This window comes from Equus przewalskii, chromosome 2, assembly GCF_037783145.1.
Source record: "Equus przewalskii isolate Varuska chromosome 2, EquPr2, whole genome shotgun sequence".
Lineage (NCBI taxonomy): Eukaryota > Metazoa > Chordata > Mammalia > Perissodactyla > Equidae > Equus > Equus przewalskii.
Window position 1 is genome coordinate 62424672 of NC_091832.1, and position 22217 is coordinate 62446888.

General features: G+C 51.2%; 1 protein-coding gene across 1 annotated transcript in view; it reads left to right on the forward strand.

Moving 5' to 3' along the window:
- The first annotated feature begins 863 nt into the window (after nucleotides 1–863).
- SCRG1 (stimulator of chondrogenesis 1) overlaps nucleotides 864–22217 on the forward strand; it is a 139966-nt gene continuing 118612 nt past the window's right edge. Inside the window, exon 1 of the mRNA XM_070607924.1 lies at nucleotides 864–991. The gene's annotated coding sequence lies outside the window, so the exon portion shown is untranslated. The remainder of the gene's footprint in view (nucleotides 992–22217) is intronic.

Below are 22217 nucleotides of genomic sequence, written 5' to 3' on the forward strand. Positions count from 1 at the left end.
GATAGCAGCAAATACCTCCTTCCTAAAAAGATGGAAGCCAGTAGCCACTGAGGCCAGTCCATGGTTGCCTTCTATTTAAAGTGGGTTGTTGTTGCCTTGAGCTAACGTTTCTGTCTTTAGGATAAGGCAAAAATGCAGGAAAAGAAAAATGTTTGTTGCTTTTATTTTTAAAGAAGAAAATGTAACCTAAGTCTGTAACTAGAACTTGGCTTGAAGGAAAGCTGGTCGGTTTGAATGGGAGAAAGTGGCCGCCAGGCCGCCTGACCATCGCCTTCGCTTTGCAAATCTGGTTTTCATATTCTCGCTCAGTAATCACCCAAAGCCATAACTGTCTCTAAAATTATTCATTAAAGTCATTTTCAGGGATTCTCACAGGATGACTCTTTCACGTTTATGATCATCTGAGAGCAATGACATCAGCCTCTGTCTCTTTTCCGCTTTTAATTAACGTGCTGGGAAGATGAGAGGGGCCCGTGGCTGTGTCGGTGGGGAGGGGGCGGGCCGGGGGTGCAATTCGCCCGCAGTTCTGCTCCTGGCGCGGTCAGCTGAGCTCGGGCGCGCAGACATCCTTTGATTAAGGAGGGTATTTCGGGGAGTGCAGGCTGTGCAGAAGATCACGGCTGTGCCCTGTGGTGCTGTCAGCAGTGACAGATCCCAGATGGGGCCGCTACTGTATGGCAGATTGAGTTTCTCAGCAGAAAACTCACCCTCCCTCCTAAACGTCTTCAAAAACCTTCTCCAGATACTCCAGGTCGCTTCGTGTGAAACTGAAAAAGTCCAACCCTAAAGTTGGTTTTGCGTGCGTGTGTGTTAGTTTTTTTTTTTCTTCCTCCTCTTTTTTCTCTGCACTTTCTCCTCCTCTGAGCATCTTCGACCCGCAGGGCTGCCCGGCTGCTAAGAGCGCAGACCTGACGGGCCTGGTGGTTCCTGTTCGCCTGGCCCACAGCGCCGCGCCTTCGACACCGAACCGAGGGGCCCTGAAGGCAATCCGGTGGGTAGGGGTGCGGCGTCCGGGACGTGGGGGCAACTTAGAGCACCCTAGGCAGGTGGGGTGGACCTCACGGGCGAACACTCCCAATGGGGAGAGTTGGACGGGGAGTGGGAGGAGGAGGAATTAATCTAAGGCAGAAGGAAAGAGTACCCAGGCCTGGCTCTCGCTTCCCTTCCTCGTTTTCCCCAGCCGAGCTCTGTCCTGACAGCCTCGGCAATCTCCAGGGGCAGCGCCGAACCCACGAAGCGGGGCAAGGGCTGTCTGCTGGGATCAGAAAGGGGGGTGAAGGCGGGCCATAGGAGCCAGCAGGGGCCCAGCGTGATCCAGGTTGGGGGAGACGGGGGGCGGCGGAAGTCTCAGCGGCAGCCCAAGCCGGAAAGCTGGACAGGGGCATCTACAAGGTGAGAGGGGGCGCAGCGAGACCCAGCTTTCTACAGAATGAACATGGGCCCACTCGAGAGTTGCCAGTCTGAGTGCCAAGGTTCACATTCCTGGACACACATCGGGTTGGAAATTCCGTTGCAGAAACATTTGGACTTATTTTAAACCTTTAGTTAAAAAATAAACAAATGCTCTGTATCCCTGCCTCCTCCGAGGCCACGGAGATTTCCTCCCCTCCTCCCGTCCCCTCGTGAGAGTTCCTAGGCCGGCTCCCAGGGAACAGCGGTGGCCGGGAGAGAGGGGACGAAAGGCGGTAAGGAAGGCGCGCGGCATCCTGACTCTGCTCGGGTTTCCAGACCCCACCCATCCCTACCCCCACGGTCCTCCTAACCGTGGAACTTGGCGTGTTCCCACGAGCCTGAGCCGGGGGCGAAACAAGGAAAAGGAAGGACAGAAACCTAGAGAGAGTGAGTTTTGTTTTAAAGATAAGCATTTTTTTTTCCTTCAAAATACCCGCGCAGCCACCTCCACCTACTCCCACACCCCCCGGCGTGAGGGTAGCTTGGAGAGCCTCCATTCGGCTTTCAAAAGAGCCTCTGGGGAACTGAGAGAGGAGCTAAAAATATCTCAGACGCGAGGCCCAAGGTCCAGGAGGAGCTAGCCGCCTCCCCCAGCCCTGGCTCTGCCCTGGAGAGGGGCAGCCGCCTTCTCCACCTCGAGGGCCGGGCTGGTTGTTGGGTCCCTTCCTTTGAGCCAAGGGCCGGAGCCCGGGCTTAGCTGGGCCCTCACACTGCAGCCGCCGGGCGAATTTCGCCTCGTCTTTGCTCCTTGACCCGGGTCTTCTGTAGCCACACTCGTTACTCTTAGAGAAACCTTCCGGTCCACCCTCTGGTAAAATCAGATGCCACATTTTTAACGCTTTCCATTCTGCCCCCACCGCAGACTGTTTTAAAGACTCAGTTATAGAAAGAAAAGAGGTGGGATAGCTAAGTAGATCCTATATTCTGCCAATAATAATCCGGCCATGCAAATATTCTCCCCCAGTTTGTATAAGGATCTATATGGCTATCTGCAGCTGCTTGCTGTCCTAGGATACTAGCTGATTTGGGAGAAAGCTGTGAACCCCTATTACCGCCCTCTCCCCCCCAAAAAATCTAGCAGTTCTTTTCCCTACAACTCCCCCCTAGGTTATCACGTAAAATCACAAAACTCTTTATATAAAAGCAAAACACGCTGAATTTGAAAACTCCCGCTCGCCCCCTCTAAAAAGCGGCTTCTATTTTCACGGCCCACGCTGGATGAAAGTGGTTTATTTTGATTTTTTTTTTTCTTGTACCCACATGCCTTGTAAAAGGTTCCTGTGCACGGGCCCGGCCCCCCTCTGATGACCGCAGGGCCTTGCTTCCAGACTGCAGCCGCCTGCCACTTGGTTTTTAAGTCCTCGCCTGGAGCCGAGGTGTAATTGTGACCCCGCCCGAGCCTCGAGCCTCCCGGGGGGACATTTGGCCAGGCCTGCGTTGGGGCCGGGACCTCCCAAGTGGCGGACCTCGGAGGCCGTAGCCGCAAGGTCCTCTCCCTCCCTGCCTCCTCCCTTTCTCCCTCCCCCGCGGACTTTGCTCGTTTCTCCTAGATTCTCCAGCTTGCCCGCGCTAGAGCGCTCAGCATTTCTCTTTCCCTCCACTTTTTTGGTTTTCTCTTGCCCTTTTCCTCTCTACACCTTTTTACCGCTCTCTCCGTCGCCTTCACGTAGAAATCCCAGGCCCAGAGAAGCAAAGTGGGGCTTTGTTGGCCGGAATCTGGGGAAACGAACTGGAAGCCTCTGGCCCCCTAGGCGCCGCAGCGGAGTCGCAACCGGGCGCGCTTCTGCGTAACGTCAGCGCGCGGGGTAATTTACCTTCCCTGGGCGTCTGTCAATATGACTAATTTCCACGGGGGTCAAAAAGCCTTTCTCCGGCAGTCCATCTTGGAGCGCTCTCTTACGCAGCAGACTGGGCTGGTTGTTTTGTTTCCAGCCCTAGAAATAAATACTCTTGGGGCGTCCCTGCCAGGGCAGCCCGAGAGGAGCAGAGGAATATACACGGTGTCAATTAAAGGTAGTTTTCCTTGAACTACGAACTGTAATTAGGTTTTTAACGACAGCGACCTGCTTGCCTTTTCGTTCACATTACCTTACTCGTCCTTGATACCAAGGCTTTCTTTAGAAACAGGAAATCAAAGAAGAGGGAAATTATTGCTCCAGTTTTTCTCTGGCGTGCGTAGATCCCTATGGAAACATTTTCTACGCATTTCAGGGTGTGATTTAAACACAGAGTATGCGCGCGTGTCTTGCCAATCTGGCCTAGACAGACAATATATCACCCGGGTGACGCGTTACAATAATTTCAAAAGTGCTACCGACTTGTACGTGTGAAATCAGTGCTATGGATTTAAACATCCTGCCGGACTCGGGGACTCGACACAGGAGGCTAGCTGATGCTGGCTGCGTAACAGCGACCCACTCTGAGAAAGGCGTTGAAAGAAGCCAAGGGGGCTAGCAGAGACGGGGCGATCCCCTGTCTGCAAAGTCCTCTCCTGCCTGGAACAGGGAGCGCAGACACTGCGAGCATTCACCCCTGAGGGCAGCAAGTCGCACTCCTTGGGTGTTGGGGGAGGTAAACCTCTGCCGTCCGGGAATCTGAGTCCAGCTGGGAAGTGAAAGTCGCCAGACAAGCCGCTTCCCTCCCACCTAGGGTCAGGTACGCACGTCCCAACTAGTAAACTTCCCCCCAGTTAAATTTTTAACAAACTCTCCTTAAAAAAACACGCTTCTCCCCTCCTCCCCCACACACCCACTTCTTGTGGCCTTTAGGCAAGAAAAGGCTTGAACTTTGAACAGTTAGGAGCTTCGGGGGAACCCACGACAAACATAACAACTCAGAAAGCTTAGCAGAATCCCTGGGAACCTCACCGCGGGCGGCCTCAACTCGTCGTCCTTGACCTCTGCCCGCTGGGGTGGATGGCACACACCTCGGCGCCTGGACTCCGCCTCCCACCACAGCCGACCAGCATACACGCGAGCGCACGCATACACACCCCTCTTTCCCTCTCTCTCATCTGTTGGAGCATTTATGACCTAATGAAAGTATATCCTTTAGGGGAAAGACTGTCTATAAAATGTGCAATATGAAGAACCCGTTTGGATATTCCCACTTCGGGCCAGGCCCTATCCTGAAGTTCTTTAGCATGAACACCTTGACTCCTCCTGCTGCTTCCATAACCACTCTGCTGGTCTTGCTGAACAAGGAGAATTGGTTCTAAGTGACCTCTGCTCATTCCCTGTGGAAGCAGAAAAAGTCTCCAGCCTTAAAATATGTCTTCATTTGGGGGAAGGTATGTCTTGGGGAAAAAATAATTTTACTTTTTATCCCTTGTCATCTTTGGAAAACCCTGGCACCATATGTTCCGACTTCTGCAAACAGCTGGAGAGACCAAGGGCTCTTTCTACTCTCTTCCCTTTCCTTCCTGTCTCACTGTTTTCCCCCAAACTCCACCTTTTTGTATCTCACAAACATTGGCCTGTTTTTCTCCTGGTCCCTCTTCTGAAATTTCTCCCAGTTTCCAGTATAACCCAGTACCTCCTTGGATATCACATAGTTAACCACCTGCTTTCATGGGAAAAGGTGACCTGACTTTGTGTTTCGGTGGGGGAATTTGTTTATTAACACAAGAGTGTAGAGTAGAGATTATTCCCCCTGTGGTTTTCTATATACCATACTTTTAAAGAAGAGTTTTGCAAAATCTCTTGCATTTTTGCAGTTTGACCTTTGCCCAGACAGCGATTTCAGTTGTTTTTCTGGCAGGGACTATACTACAGGAAAAACTGCAGGAGATGTAAACACTAGTGTGAGGTGAAGAGCTGTGTCCCCTGGTGGGGTGGAGTTGTTTATTTGCATGTTTTTCGAGAGCACAGAAGTTCTAACGCAAAGTCTTCTTGACATTCGGGGGCCATTTAATGACCTGAGAGTGGAGAGTGGAGTAGGTTGATTCTTCAACTCACTGCTTAGTTGATCCTTTCTGTTTCTGCGTTAACATCCTGAAGGGAATTTTTACTCTCCTTTTTTTGATTCAGGCTTAAAACATTAAATTTCTGAGTGGGGTTTGCCTAACAAGAATTTTTACACCTAGTTAAAGCCTAGGGAAAGGGGCAGACACCCTAGGGCAAGCCCACCCTGAGAGGGATAAAAGGATGTGAGGATGGATGGGGAGTGGGCTGAGAGGCAGCCATTTCTAGAGAAGAGTCTTGTCCTCCTTCTGTGAGAAATTGCCCATTTTCAAACTTCTATTAGGAAACATCAATCCTTCTTTTTCAGTTGTGTTCTAGCTTAACCTTTCCATTTAGGACTGGGGGCTCCACCAGTCCTCAAGTCTGTGTTCCCAGTGACCTCACTTAAATGGCGGAGCAAATGGCTTTAAACTGGCAAACATCTGCATCTGCAAATAGGAGAGGGGTCTTTGAGGAAGGGAGTAGTGGACACTTTTCCTCACCTAAAGTTTCATACTTCTGCATAAAAATATTATTTTCTGGACAGATTTCCAACGTTTGATCCATTGAGCAAAACAGAAAGTTTATTACATGTTTTTCAATCTTATATTCTTGGTAGATGTCTTCTAGATCCTCCTCCTCAATGTAATGTCTATACATACTTATCATTTAGCATCTCTTATATGCATATATATCCTGATCAGATTAACTTATAATGAATAGGCAGTACATTTTCAAGGTTCAAAAATATACCAAATGTACATGTGAATAGTCTCTCTTTCAATATCTGTCCAGTTGCTTCTCCCATTGTTATTCATTTCTTGAACATCCTTCCAGAACTTCCTAATGCAAAGGAAAGCAAATAGGAATATAATTTCTATAGATCTAGAATGATACAAGTTACTCCATTTGTATCTGTTGTCCTGATCAGGTGGGCCTGGGGCAGTGGGGGAGATCCCTGGAAGCTTTGAAGAACTTAAAGAGGGTCACACCAAATACAATCTGGTCAGGGTGTGAGATGCCTCCTGATTGTAATTTAAGATATCTAGCAAAGAGAAGACGGGGCACATGCGCAACAGACCATCCCTAAGTCTTCAGGCTGGATTGTCTTTTCTCTGTGGCTGAGTGCAAAGAATAAGGAAAAATGGAAGAAGGGAAGGAAGAAAAGCAAGCAGAAAGAATGAAGTTTTCAAATTCTAGAATTATGTGAATCTGGCTTCTCATTTTTTGGTGTGCTCTCCCCAACTCAAATTAGAAATGACTAAATTGTTATGCATTGAATAAGTAACAAATAAATTTCCTCCTATGGTAAGAAAGGTTTTGTCATGTCTGGCCTGTAGATATTTTGTATAGGTTATAAATGGAGTGGGGGAGTGATTGGGAAATGCACATATATTATAAAACAACTAAGATAATTCTGCAGTGTAATAAGTGAGTATATGTAGCCTTGATAGACCTCAGGCATTTTGTCCTTTGCAATTCAACAAGAGGCTGAAGATAAAGCTAGAGTTGATTGTTCCCTATACAGGGCAGGTGGCACCTTCAGTTACATCACTGCAGCCCTCGGAGAGGCTAAGGGGTCTTGCTGCCAGAGAGTGACTGACCCTCAGCATCCTCTATCTAGGATTCAGATGTGGGTGAAGAAGACGACACACCTTGTAGGAAAAGTGCCATGCACAGGGCCCTCTGCCAGAGAGGGGGCCAGTTCTGCTCTCTGGGGTGTTTTTTGACTTCCCGGTACCTGGCCAGAATTGTGGTTGCTAAATTGGCTCAAGCCCACGCACTCCTCCTCACTGTGCCTTCCGTTATCCTTATAAATGAAGTTGGAAGCATTTTCAGCTTCTTGATAGACTATAGCCATACAGTGTGTGTGTGTGTGTGTGTGTGTTGGGGGAGAGGGTTGCTAAGTTTTCATGCCTTCTATTAACGGCAAAAATTTCTCTCCTTTCACTTTGGGCTTCTCTCTGCCTTCCCTACTAGAAGAAGCAATAACAACAGAAGCTCACTGTTGATTCTCTTTTTCTCCTTTGAACAGATAAGATCCCTGCTGGCCCTCTTAGGGACCCACTGCCAGGTTTTAGCCTTAGTTACTGTGGTTTAGCCTCCCTCTGAAAGGGACTAGATTTCAGATCACCCACTGTGTTCAAATGATGCCATGGTAGGACCAAAGGGCAATGGTAGGTGAAAAAGATCCCAAACGCTCTGCCCCCTGCAGCCCTAAGCTGTTCATCAGACTGGAAGCCAAAGGCCCACATAACTCTAATTAACGTGTGCATATGTTGGCCAGGCTCTTGGCTGGTTTTATGGGGTTTCACTGAAGTGCTTGAATCGGCAGGGTCAGATGAGGATTAAGGGTCCTAATGAATCATGTGATCTTAAGTGGACTTGGATGGTAGCTGTGTTCAGGAGACCTACCCCTGGGGTTCTCCACACTGAGGATCTCTTTCTGTGCCCAGAGAGGATGACTGGTCTGGGAGGAACCAGTCAAGGAGGGCACCATCAGAAGTTTAAATGTCCTCCTCCTCTGCGCCTTGGCACAGGATGTTACTGAAATGCGTATGCATTTATATATGTACATAATCTTCAGTCATTCAGAAATAGAAAGGCCTTGTCTTGAAAGTATTGAATTTAAGATGGAAATAAGCCTTTGGAGTTCACCTGTTCTAACCATTTCTTTGCAGATGAGAAGGCTCAGGCTCAAAGATGCTCCTGGTACCTGGCCAGCACGTGCCACTAGTCAGTGAAACTGGGGAGTAGGTTCCCTTCCTCTCCTTAGGTAGTTATTGCCAGGGATCTCCTGTTTAAGAAAGATAAAGCCGTAAACATGGAGGAGGTTGCAGTAGGAAGGGTTTTGAAGAAAAAATGATGTAGAGGGCCAGGCGGGAGAAAAGGTAGCCAGAGAAATGACAATCCCGAGGTCGGTTACTTGAGCAGGCCTATCTCCACCATTTCCTGAAAGTCTTTACTCAACTCCAAGACAGCTATTAGAGGCTGACGTTTTCACACGACAAAAACTTTGTCGTGTGTGAGTGTGTGTCTGTGTGTGTGTGTGTGTGTGTGTGTGTGTGTGTCTGTATGTAAGCAAGCGAGGAGAATAGATTCTTCTCTCTTGGGGAGAGGGAATGGTGTTTCCAAAAGGGAAGCAACTCTCATCAAAAGCGCTCCTGCCTCTGGTGACAACACGGACACGCGCTTCGCTTAGAGCCTGGAAATCGTCAGGCGGCGTAGGCGGGATGAGGGACAGCTAGGACTGCGGGGTCCCAGGGTGAGCGCCGGGTACTGGGTTCCAGGTGGGCCGCATCCTCGGGCCCGGAGGGAGGCGGTGGCCCGGCTGGGAGACTGGCGTCGATTCACGGGGAATCTCAGAGGAGGCTGGTAGATGACTGCGATAGAGAAGGATGAAATTAGGAAAAAGAGGGGGCGGGAGGAATGAGACTGCGTAGTCATGAACCGGTCTTCTGGATCTCTACAGGGGAACAGTCCACCCGCAGGACAGCCAGAAGCGGGCTGCTGTCGCGGCTGAAGATACTGCTTGGGCTGCATGTGCCTCTCTGTGTGGAGCGGGGAACCACCAAGGTGGCTCTGGGTTTTGCACAAATTCATGCTAAAAAAAATCTTTTTAATTCTTTGGCGTGGGTCTCAGTAGGGTCTGAGGCTGAAGGCACCCCGGCCGGATACAGGGGGTCCTGGGGAGTCATCGCGCTGTCTTTACTGAAGCCTCAGAAACAGAACAGGATAAAATGAGAAATCAGCCAAGGAAACCGAGCAACAGCCCCCACTAGCCATCCTTCCATAGCTGGGGAGCAGTGCTCAGGCCTCAGCGCTCAGGTTCGAAATCCGAAAAAATGGAGCCAGATCTTGGATTACACCCCGGGGACAGCATTTTAATGTAAATGTAAAATATGCTTGTAATAATCACTTGTGGGCCCTGAAGCACCACTAGAATCTCTGTTTAATTATGGGGGCATGAGAGGAGCATTACCAGCTAATTAAATCCAATCCTATTTGTAATTCTTCCTCTGCTGCTGCCGACTTTACAATGCGAAATTGCTTTTTAAACGTGCCCACATATGAATTTTTAAAACACATGTGAAAACTAAAGAAGAAACAAGGGGACAACGGGCGGGGGAGAAAGAAAAAAGAAGGCAGGAGAGAGACGCCGGCTGCTGAGCCCGCCTCAGGGGCGCCCAGGAGGAACCGCCCGGCCCGCGTTCTGAGTTTGGTCACCAATGAAGCCATTTCCTCTTTTCAGCGGTTTCGACTTCCCTTGTCCTCCGAGTGGAGTTTCAGCTCGCAGAAGTCGCCCCCCAGAGAGTCCCGGGCGCGGAGAAGGCGCAGGGCCCCGAGTCCCGCGCGCCGCCGTGTTGGTCGGCGGGGAGCGGGTTCCGCTGACGCAGGGGAGCGGCGCGGGGAGGAAGTGAGCTCACTGGGGAGGCAGGAAAGAAAGGCGAGGCCACGGCCCGGGGGCGCGCCGAGCCCGGGGGAGTGGCCGGGAGGGCTCTGCAAGGGCCGGGCGGCGGGCGCCCGCTCCGTCCCGAGGCGCACATCCTGTGCCTCGCGCTCCCCGGGAGGAGGAGCGCCGGGCGCGACTCGCGGGATTCAGGCCTTCAGCACCGAAGCTGGAGGCTCGAGATTCGCGAGGGCTTGATTCAGGCTGACGCGGCCCCCACGTCCTGGTGCTTGCCCACCCTCCCGCCGCGTGAGCGTCTGCTTCTGCCCCTCCTGCGCGCGCGTGCACCACACACACACACACACACACACCGCCTCCCTTTCTCCGTCGTCAGCGCCCCTTGCAAAAGCAGGTCCTGGAGCCTTGATTTACGATTCGAATGTTGAATTATTTGCATGAGGAAACAACGGTGACCACGGCCGCCAATTATTGAATACTTCTTAGTACTTGTGAATTACAATAATACGCTGCGGGGTCTGTTTCCAAACCTGGTACCATCTGCTACCAGCTGCACCATCACCCGGCCGCTCCGATACAGTCGGGTCTAGGGAAATGTTCTAAAGAGGGAGGCCAGCTGTCTCACCTGGCACCGGGCCATGAAAGCAGAAAATGTGAGAGTGCGGTACCAGCGTTTCCCAACGGACAACGCGCCTACAAACGCGGTGGCACCTATCCCAAAGGGAGGCATTCGCACGGCTGCCTCCGCGAGTGCTGCTCCAGCCGGACTGGCCCTGCGGGCGGGGTCGTCGCTTGGCCGTCGCAGAGCTCGTTCGTATCTGGAAGAGAGCTGGCGACGGTGCAGAACCCGGCTCCGGGCTGGGTGGGATGGCGGTTGGGGATGGTCTACGCTGTAAAGGGGAAACTCCGGCCCCAGGCCTCTAGTGCTATTCTGGAGGGCCCTGCCCTTGCTGGAGAGAAGTCGCTTGGGCACCAGCCTAGCGTTAAGGACGCGGCCTGTGGTCTGGCTCCCCCTGTTGCCGGCCTCTGGTTTGGGCGTCCTGCAGTTAGGGGTTGCTGAGACCCAGGAGGTGGAAAAGGCCGAACCCTGTGTGCGTAGGGGGTGGGGGATTGTTGTCAGACCGGGAGGAGGGGCCTTTGTCTGCAGAGCACTGTGTGGGAATGCTTGTCGGGTTGGTGCGCTCTCCATCTAGAATCGATTAGAGAAAGTTCCATCAACTAGGACCTCGCCACTTCATCTCCACTTCCAAGTCTTGCAGAAAGCACCCGCCTACCTCCTGTCATCTTTACCCAGTGGATTGAAAGGTTGTTTCATAAGATTGGTAAAATCCTGTTTTTAACCTAACTTACAACTTGATCCTTATCTATTTTTTGACTCTTTCTTTGTACAGTTCAGGGGGCGTTCTAGGAAGCTGCCTGGTGTCAAACTCGGCAGCCGGGAGTGGGGAGCCCACAGGGCTTTACTGAGGTTTCTCCCATATACTATACTGCCAGCTTGGCTCCCACCTGCCCCTCTCATCCTCTCTGTGGTACTGTCCCCTCCCACCCTGGTCCCTAATCCCTCCCCCCACGTTCCAAACCAGTAGCAGCTTCCAGGCCGCATGGGGGGGGGGGGGCGGGTAGCAGGGACTCTGAGCCTTCCAGGCCAGGCAGCAGAGGGGCCTCCCTGTCTGCTTTAGAAATTCTCCATTTTCCCACAGTGTTTCACATTCATATTACTTTTCACACCCTGTTAGGCAATAACAGCAGTGAAGCTGCTAAATACTTCCATGCACCCAGCCAGCCCTCCTGTGATCGGCGGGATCCTCTGCTTTCCCCTGGTGATAGTAGGAGGCTTGCTTTCTCATTTGGCCAGCTTGTTGGCTTCTTTCTTCTCCTCTCCTGGGATCTACCTCCAGACCCTAGTAAGGTAGTGCAGGGGGGCACTCAGGTGTGGAGGAGCTCTTAGCCCTGGTCCCTCAAGAATGTGAAGGACTTGGGGACGCTTCTGGCTTTTAGTGATGTGTGAGGTTAGACTGGCAATTTTTTAGAGAACAAGGCCTTGAGCAAGGAGGGGCCTGGCTGCATAATAAGCACCACCTCCTGGCCTGTCCCTCAGGAGCTGCAGGCCCAACAGGTAGCATTTGGGCACCAGGGGGCTCTGAGGCGACAGAGCCCAATGCCCCCCACCGCCTCATCTGGCTGTCACACAGCAGCTCTGAGAATCAGGAGCTCCTTGGTAAACCTAGGGTGGATGGGTCGAGTTAGAGCCAGGCACCAAGGAAGCCACTGCTCCTTGCACCAAGAGTCACTTGCTCTTTGGCTGTAGAGTGGACTCGAGTCACTCTCTCTGGACCTACGGCAGGTGGAACCTAAGGCAGCCGGATTCTCCGACTCCAGTTACAGTGGACTGGGCCCTGACCGGGGCACTAGACACCACCATGCCGGTCCTCACCTAGGCATGTGCCTGGACTCCTAGATGGTGCCACAGGGGTGGGAAGGGGGCTTCGAGTCTGCCACCTTAGCAGGACTGAGGCCAGCAGCCCTGGGACTTCAATCTAAGGGTGGTCCTCTGCTGCTCCTCCAGGACGTCCCCTCAGTTCTTCCATCAGGAAAAGAGGAGTAATGAAATCTGCCTGTCCCCCATCCAGGACATGGGGAAAGGAACTCCCTTTTACAGAGAGCCTATTACAGGTCAAGCATTTTACGGGCTGCATGTGGTTTAATCTTCAGCAACTGTAAGGAGGGCATTTCCACACCCGTGTACTTGCAAGGCAACTGAGGTGCAGAGAGGAGGAGCCTGGCCAGAGCCGCAGATCTGTGCATCCAGACACAATCCAGGCCTCCTACCACTCTACATGTCTAGCAACTGTCCTAGGAGTTGATGACGCACTGAGGGGTCCTGCAGCCTGGTCCAGGTCTCCTGGTGACCTTGAAGAGAGAGAAGTTGAGCTGCTGCCTTCCTTGAGCCTCTAACATACACTCCCACAGGGTGATTTACGTGCTGGGAAATCTGGTTTGAGGACTTGGAGCTTTGGGCACCATTTTAACCTGTTGTGCCCTTATACCTGTGCCTCCAAAATATCCATGAGACAAAGCTACCAGGACTCTCTTACTCAACCAGAGGAGCCCCGAGTCTACCACACATGTCCTTCAGTGTTACTCTTCTTGCCCCTCCATACCAAGGTTGAGAGGATTTAAACTCAGATTCACTGGACTTGAGTTTCTGCTTATACCACTAATATCTAAACTGACCCCAAAGCTCCCCCTCCAGCCTGGGGCTTAGAGTCCTGGGGAGGGAGGCCTAGGAAGGGATTAACTTGGTTCTTAACTTCCAAGTGCCTCCTCAGTCATTTCTCTACTCATTGAGGTTAGAGTTTGTCAGGTGAGCAACAGGGACCAGCCACCCTAAGGTGGAGGAGGACTGAGTGTGGGGCTCTGGAAACCCACGTGTCAACTTTTGGAAGCAAACCACAGGAGCTCCACCTCCCAAACACTGTGATTTGCATATCCAGCTCCCAGCCCTTCGGTAGTTGCTCCCTGGTGTCATGACTTCCTTCGCATCCACAGAGAGGCTGTCTGGTGACTGCTTGCTTATCCTCTTGAGAAAAGGCTTTAGATTTTGTATTTGAACTTTTGCAGGAGGTAGGAGGGGTGAGACAGAACAGGCAAAACCAGAAAGCAAGGAAGGCAAGTGTGCAGGCCTGTGTGGGGGAGGCAATTGCGGTTTGGGAGTTGCTTAGGGAAAGTTTTTTTCTGTTTCCTCTCCTATGAAGACGCAGGTCCTGCCCAGATCCTCTCCATTGTCTATTTACTTTCCCCCTTCCCTTTTCTTTACTCTCCTGCTGCTAAGCCTGAGCAAGAAGAAGAATTAGGGAGCAGGACCCCACATCCTTCTCTTCTGGGCAGTCAGCTGCACAGGGCACCGACCCCAGGTGGGCATTAAGGACACATTGTTTGAAAGAGTCCTGAAGCCATACTCATCCTTGTTGAGCTCTCTCTTCGCTTCAGGCATGGAGGAGAAGTTCTGGGAATATCAGATGCATTTCTTGAACTTCTGGACCCTAATTCCCCTGGAGCACTATTGCAAACCTGGAGGCAGCTAAATGAGTGGTCATTTAATAGGATTTTTTAACCCTGCCAAGGTAAATTTACTCATTTTACAGTCATTGTGGTGAGAGAGGGAGGGACTATGGTGATTTCCTAAATGCCAACCAGTAAGCCCCTATGCTCCCGCAAATTTTATTTTATAAACATTTATTCTCAAATTCAGTGACAAACAAGACAGACAAACAAGTGAAAACCAAGTTAGGAAAGCGGCACTGCGTTTGTGTATTTCTCCTCCATCTTACTCTGCCGTGGTTTCTGCTGCTACTTGTGGATGGTGGCACCACACTGGACTTTAGGAACACCAAGTGGAAGAGGCTCACCACAAGAGACCGGTGAGGCTGTGGGACTGGCATCAGGTTGCCAATTTGAATTCTACTTGGTCTTCCTCTGACCAAGGTGGCCATGACCCTGGAATGACATCTCCTCTCCTCTCAGGTACTCTGGAGGTCTGTAAACTATAAAAATCAAGAAATTCAAGAGGGAAATTAAAAGAACAAGAAACTATAGGAAGAGAGGAAAAGAAAAAGGAAAATAATTTTGCACCAAATTTAAAGGCGTTCAGAATTCTTCCTGAGTTTCCAACAACCGAAGATAAAGAGCATCTGTCTCCACTTCAGTGGGTTTTGCCGCTTGGTTTCTAGAGCCAAATTCCCTTGTTTAGTACCTCTGGGGTTCTTTGCATGGGAACAACACATTCACAAACAAGTGGGTCTAGTCTCTGAGAGGGCTCTACCCACTGGTAGAGGGTAGCGAAAGCTGGAGGCAGCGCAGGGAGTGAAGATGGGAAAAGCCCTGGGAGGTGCAGGCAGGGGGGTGGAGGTCCTCCTCTACACAGTTCCGGCCAGCTGCCCCAGGGGAGCCTCTGGGCTCTTGGCCATTCTGGGTGACTTGAGCTAGAGTGATCTTATTACACTTATTAATGACTACAACAATTTCTCAAGCTAAGATAAAAAAGAAATGGATCCAAATGAGAAAACCAGAGCAGCTTGGACTCTGCGTGGTGGCTGCAAGCGGGAGATTGCACAGGTTGACAATGTCCACAGCTGCTTCTTCAGCATCCACTCAGTGCTGGGCAAAGCAGAGCGCGCGGGTGTGCTCTGAGCTCTGGAATTTGCAGTTGTGTGGGGCTGGAAGGCAGTTCTGTGCAGCAATTAGACTACACCATGCTTATAGCCAGTGGAAACTACAAGACACTCTTGGCTACTTCAGACTTACCACCCCCCACCCCCCCCCCCCCCCCGTCCTCCCCAGCAGCAGGTTTAAGGTAGGTCTCTCCTTTGCTAAGGATGACACACCCTCTCAAACGGCGTCAGGAGCTTGGACAGATCAGGGACTCCTGTAGAATTAGGAACATCGTGGAGATTCCGCTTGAGCTGCTTGTCAGAGACTAAGTGGCAAGTGGTTAATGCATTTCGGAGCCCACCATGGGCCTGGCTTCTGGACTTGCTGACTTTGTGACCTTGAACTAGCATCTCGGCCTCTCTGAGTTTGTTCTTGCATTTGCAAACCGGGAACAATTGCCCAATAAGGGGTTTGCCGCGCCTAGTCCTGGTGATCCTCGTCTCTGTGTGTTTATTTGTCTTTGGAGAAATCCTTGTATTTTCTTCCTAGAAATGAGGGAAACGTGATGGAACTGCCATCTCCCTTTCTCACCGGGAGGTGTGGCTTCCTAGGCCAATCACCTCCCTCCACCCCTGCAACGACCCTAGGTTTTTTCCCACACCAGGAAGATTAGCCCTGAGCTAACATCTGCTGCCAATCCTCCTCTTTTTGCTGAGGAAGACTGGCTCTGAGCTAACATCCGTGCTCATCTTCCTCTACTTTACAGTGAGTGACGCCTGCCACAGCATGGCTTGACAAGCGGTGCGTAGACTTTGGACTCCAAGTCCTTTCCTCGGATCTCACAAGCGCATTCTTGAGCTTGCTCACGTTTGCGTTCCCCCGACCCTGGCCGGTGAGGTCTGATCTCGCATTCTCGCGATTGATTGCTCTCAGACAGTTCTATTACCCTCCCACTCCACTTCGGGGAAGCCCACGTTCGACCGCCAGGGAGGATGGTCCCTCAAAGCGGGCCCGAACCGGCGCAAAACCCTGATCGGTGATGCCAATGGAGCACGGCCGGCTCCCACCCACCTGCAGGGCCGGCCAGTCTGCACTTGCATAAGGGGTCCGGGGAGTGGGAACGAGGCGAGGGCCAGCTGGCCACGGAGACCAAGAGCCAACACCTGTATTGGCTGTGCAGGATCCCTGGCCAGGACGAACCCAGAGATTCCGGTTGTAGGGGGAACCGCGTGGGCCTGGGCTCCACCGCCCCTCCCCCAGCCCTCGCCAAGCTGGAGAAGTGTGGCTGGTGCTGGGCCCCTCTTAATGCGCGCTGCTTCCCAGGGAGCCCTGCAGTGCGCGCCAAGCTCCCTTTTAATTTTTTTCACTGAGGAAAGAAAACATCTTGCATATATTTCCATAGTGGTCAGGCCCTAATTACGGAAAACCGCGTCCAGAAACGCGGCTGTGGCCGCAGGAGGGCGTCAGGGCCGCGGAAGTCACTTTACATAGATAGAAAAAAATGTTTAGTTTGGACCGTTTGGGGAGGGTGAAGAACAGACGGATTGGTGGGTCAAAAGGGGGGGTGCCTGGATTTCCCACTCAGAAAACGGGGGCCTCTATGCCATCTTGCAGGTGAGAACTGGGGAGGCAACAGGTCAGTAAGGTCGGGACTGCCCCTGTCGGACCCCAGCGGTCCTGGGCCGCCAGGACTCCTTCCAGGGCCCACATTTGGCCAGCACCATCACTCAGCTGGGACCCAGAAAAATCTCTTAAACTTGAAGACTTCGAGAGAGAGGAGAGGAAGGTAGCCAGGCAACAGAATCGCAGAAACATCCTCCCGGTCACGTGAACTTTATTGCAGATCAGGAAGTTATCTAATGGCTGCCAAAAATCTTCTGACTCCAGTGCTCCAAATGTTGACTGTTTCTCACACCTCCCCACCGGATACCGAGTCTGCTGCTTGGGGGTTATCCAGATTCCCTATTCCCTTTCAGCTTCGATCTACCCCCACCTGGCTGGCTGCATTTGGAGATGATTTCCTTTTTTCCTTTTGCGAGACCATGTGGCTCCCATACTTACCTGGGCTGGCTGTTTCCCCGCCCAGCCTCCGTAAAGGGAATTCCAAATCTCCTGAGGAGGGAAAGCCGGGTTAAGGGAGGGTCAGAAAAAGGAAGCCGAGCCCGAAGTCCAGGCGTGCAATATTATATTCTTCTCTGGGTGCCTTTGATTCATTCCAGAAAAAAAGTGTAGCACAAGAAGAAATTTTAATGGGCGCCCTCTCTTTCTTCCACTAACGCACTAATTCCCAGAAGTGAGCCAGGTTCACGAGCGGGAAACTGACCTGCTGTGACCTTGTGTCCCCCAAAGGGCCTGGTAAAGATATGAGCACACAGTAGGTGCTGAGAAAATAAATCCTGGTTGACAGAACGGATGCTCCGAAGGATAAGGGACCATTACTTGACAGCGATTTTAAGTGAAGGCGCGCGTGTGTGCCTGTTCCTGTTCAGTTAATTTCAGCCTCACATGTGACATCACCTTGGAGGACCTGCTCCCACCTTCAACCCAGAGCCCAAACTTAGGCCGATTCCTCCTGAATAACCCGCACCGTGGGGTTGAGGAAGCCCGCTGCAGCTGACCCATTTAAGACAGTCAGGGCATCACTGTGACCTCTGCCCGACAGTGCTCCTATTCTGACCTTCGGGGGTCAGGGTGAGCTGTGCCCACTCTGCGGAGTCCAGACTCACTCCGGACACCAGGAGCAGAGACCTTCCCGGAGGCCAGAGCACAGGAAGGCCGTACCTCGTGCGCCCAGTGAATTTACTCCGGATAAAGGGGCGCCCGGGCGGTGCCCGAGTGCCCACGACCACGGGTGGGGCCGGGAGGCTGAGGCGACGCTCTGGCCACGCGCTTCGCGGATCCCCGGTGCATCCCGAGCCCCTTCTCAGGGCCAGAACAGAGAAGACCTTGACGAGCTTGAGCAGTAGGGCTTGACCATGACTAACTAAAGGGCCCTTGATGTCGCCCCCCCCCCCCCCCCCCGATATTATCGGTCACACTAGTGACTGTGCTCTCCTGGCGCTCATCGTCCCGTTTGCTGTTCGAGACCATCCATAGGCGCAGAAACCAGGCGCGTAGCGCGCACCCCGGAAGCGCTTGCGGGGACCCGGAAGCAGCGGGGGCTCGGACACCGCCGCTCTCGGGGGGAGAGCCCTCCCGCCCCACCCATTTTTGAGCGGCCAGGGTCTGCGAAGCCCCGCAGGGCACCACAGCTGCCGGGCGTATACGCCACCCTCCCGCCCCGGGGTAGGGAATTTCCCGCTTTTGGGGGCCTCGCTTGCGACTGGCTGGGGCCTCCCTGTCCCCTAGAGGGACCCCGAGTGGATTTAGGTCCCTCGTTAAGATCGCCGTTCTGACTAGCGGTGGGTAGAGGGAGGCGAAGGGAAGGAGGAATTTACAATCGGCCCGTGAGTGACTATTTCATAAACTCCCCAAAGATTAGAGTGTAAATTTACTAGGGATCTTCGGTTGCGATTCATAATTCCACACGTAATAAATCCCCCCTTTATTTCCCGCTGTGCTGGCCTCTCCCCTGCGAGCTGGAGTGGGCGCGAACCTGGGGACTGCGGGGGGCCCCGGGGCGCATCCCGCAGCTCGCGGGGAGCGGGACTCGCGCGCGCCGGGCGGAACCCGTGACCCGCCGTCGTAAGAATGCTTCAGATCCAACTTGGGCTCTTTTCCGTGATGCAGGAAACATCTGGGGGCTTTTCGTCCGGCGTTTGGGAAAGTACTTACTTCCGAACTTGGCGCTGGGGTGTTCTAGGATCCAGACAAACCGGGCCTGAAAGGGGGATGGGGCCGGGAGAGGCTGGCAGCCCTGCCAGCTGCCAGGGTGCACACGGGGGAGCTCGCTGGTGGCAAGCACGTGGGTGAAGGACGAATTAAACACTTAGAGCCGGTGCGCGCGTCCTGGCCTCATTGTTTTAATGTCTGCAGTACTTAGGCGCTGTTTGAGAAAGAATAATGTCTTTTCTTTCAGAAAAAACATCAAAGACCCGGGGCTGCTCAATGTGGAGCACATATGGTAGTCTCCGAAGGCCTTGCCTGCCAAAACATGTTTCTCAGTATTTATCTCCTTTCCTTTTTTTCCGATCCCTGCCCCCCTACCCCCACCCCGTCTCTTTTTTTCTCCCCAAATGGGAGGGAGCCGCAGGGTCAGGTTACCTAGGGCGTCTTGCGTTCACGTGAGGCAGTTGGCTGCTGTGCCGAGGCCATCAATGAGGCCTTTCAGGAACTGAATCTAGCCCGGGAAGGGACTTTGAAGATGGGCCGGCTGCAGGAGCCAGGCCAGAGAGAACGTGACTTGCCGGGGACCCCAGAGCCGGCTGTGGCAGAGTTGAGGCATTATCAGATTTGAACACTCTAGGTCGCTTTGGGCATTATACCTGCAAAAGCACATTTTCCTGTCGGTAGGTGCTTCCATAATGTGGTCAAGATACACTGGCTGTATGCCCGGCCTTAGCATCTTGCTCGGTATGTGAGGGGCACTTAGATCTTTAACTGAGTGAATATTGAAGGAACTAAGTGAAGGCAATACCCTGCAAACCACTTTTTTACTTCAGTCTAAACAAGATTCTGTTGCAAAGCTCCCCTTCCTCATTAACTGCTATTATCATTATTACTATTATTATCTAAATCACTGACCCAGTTTTTAAAATTACCTAGCAGAGAGAGGCAGGGGACAGTTGCCTAAAAATGCAGGCAGTTTTCTTTAGGAATTTCTCAAGATGAAACCTCAGAATATTAGGGATCTTTAAAGTGATCTAGTGCAACTTCTCCCTGAAGATAAACTGAGACCCAAAATGTTCAAGTTACTTGCCAAGGGCACACAGCTGGGATGGAGCTGGGGACGTGCCGTCTTTCCCTGCTGGGCTCACTACCCGGTAATTGCCCTAAGTGGAAAGACAAGCTGGATAATTTCCTCTCTTCTAGCTTCTTCCAATAAATGGATTCCTTTCATCACCTCTGAAAAATGATCTCAGAATATTCTCCTTCAGCAGATTGACATGTAGAGTTAGTATTAAAGGCAGGGGTAAATTCTTGGGGCTCCCATTTAAAAGAAGATCCATGCTGTCTCCAGAACATGCAGCTTTTTCTGATGCAGTATTGATGGTGGTGGGGCAAGGAAGCACACCACACATGGAGCTGATTAAACACAAATCTTATCAAATCTTCCAGTGTTCTTATAAGTGTCACTTACATGACATACACAGAGACCAGTGAGCAAATTACCTGACAAGTAGTTGGGACTTAAACCTGGCTTTGCCATCAACTCACTGTATATCTTGACCAGTTAATTTCTCTGGATCTGCTCCTCTCTCCCTCACTCTTGCTCTTCTCTCTATATCTGTATCTATACACATGTATATTATTAATTTTTGCAGGTGATCTGTTGGTCCATAAATCTAATTTCTGTTCTCGTATTCTCTGATGCTATCATATGTATCAACATGCAATGAGCTCCTTACCCATACGAGATGGAGGAGTAACAGAACCAACACTAGAACTCTGCTTATTCTTGTATTAAGTACTCAGAGAATGTTAAACTTGCAAAGTGCTTTAGAGATGCTTCCGCCCCTTCTTACAGATGAGCACATGAGCCCAGAGAGCTGACTTCCCCAGGTCACGCAGCTGGAGAGCCCAGGGTGGCTTCCTGCTCAGTGCCATACTCCTCCAGGAAAGTTATTGCAAAGATGGGGTCCACCAGTCTCTGTGACAGGTTTAGGTGAGCAAGGATCAAGTCTTTAGGATACCTCTTTCTACCACCCAACCAACTGCACTCCTCTTGACCATCCTGCCATTCTTAAGTGTAATCATCAGAGTCTTGTTTTGGACCTTTTCTTTTATATGATAATCTCTCCCTGGGCAATACTTAATCATAACACTTCCTGAGGTCGTTGTGAGGACTAAATGAGACAATCTACTAAAAGTGCTTTGCACAGTGACAGATACATAGTTAAGTACTCGATGCATGTTAGCAAATATTATTATTAACCATTCTGTGGTTTCAGTTGATGTTGGTGACACATTTGTCTACAATTCAGACCTCTTCTTGGAACTCTGGACCTGAATATCCAACTCCCTGCTGGAGGACACTTCCATGTAGATGTGCTTAGATTTCTAAAACTCATCATGCTCAAAACAGAATTTATTTCTAGTCCCTGTTGCACACTCATAGTCTGTTCTCTTCGTCTCCATGAATGGCATCAGGAGCTTAGGCCAGTAACCTGGCTGCTGTCACCAGGTCCTAAATATCTTTCAGATCCTTCAAATCCACCCTCTCCTGCCCCACTTCTGACCTCCTGCCTTAGTAACGACAGATATTGACCTTTGACTGCATCATTCCATCATTTCTCCTACTGCCAGCATATCTCCAGTCTGTGCCAAGGGTGGCCAGAGTGATCTTTATATCAGGCAACTTGATCATGTCATTTCCCTACTTTAGACCTTTCATTCACTCCCCATAGACTTGAGGAAAATCCAAATGCAGAGCGTATAATATTCTTTATAGTCTCCCTTCTCACCACTCTGCCTACACACATGCCAAGCCCTGGCTCTGCTAAACTATGTTGAACACCCTAGTTGCTTTCGCCTTCATGTTTTGGCACATGTCTTTCTGCCTGGTAAACACCTCACTCCTCCATTAAACAGCATTGTACTTGTCCTTCAAGATTCAGCCCAGGTGTCTGTCCCCTCTTCTGGAAAGCCTTCACTAAGCCCCAGGCTGATTATGGTGTTTATATCCTACATAATTGTGATCTCTCTCTTCCTCACTAGGTGTGAGTTTCTCGAGGACAGCAGAAAAAGTCTTTAATCTTTGTGGCCACAGTGCTTAAGTGCCTGGCAAAACAGTAGGTGTCCATTACATGTTTGCTGAATATGAGAATGGCCCAGATTTAGAATAAAAGCCTTTGGTTCTATAGCTTCTATCATCAAAATTTTGGTAAAGTTATTTTCTGAGCCTGTTTTCTCATCTGTAAAATGGAGACTGACAACGCCCCCTCATATTGTGAGGATTAAATAAAAAGTCGATGCAAAACTCTTGTGTAAACCGTAACACTGTACATGAGTCATTATGCCAATAAATGCAAACCCACATTTCCCGTGCAGGTACACGTTTTCACACATGCACTTAATGTCTACATATTATATGTGTCCATGTGTCTGTTTGTGCACCTGCATGGTTACATGGAAAAGCAGTTTCCAAACATACCTTTCTTTGGGTT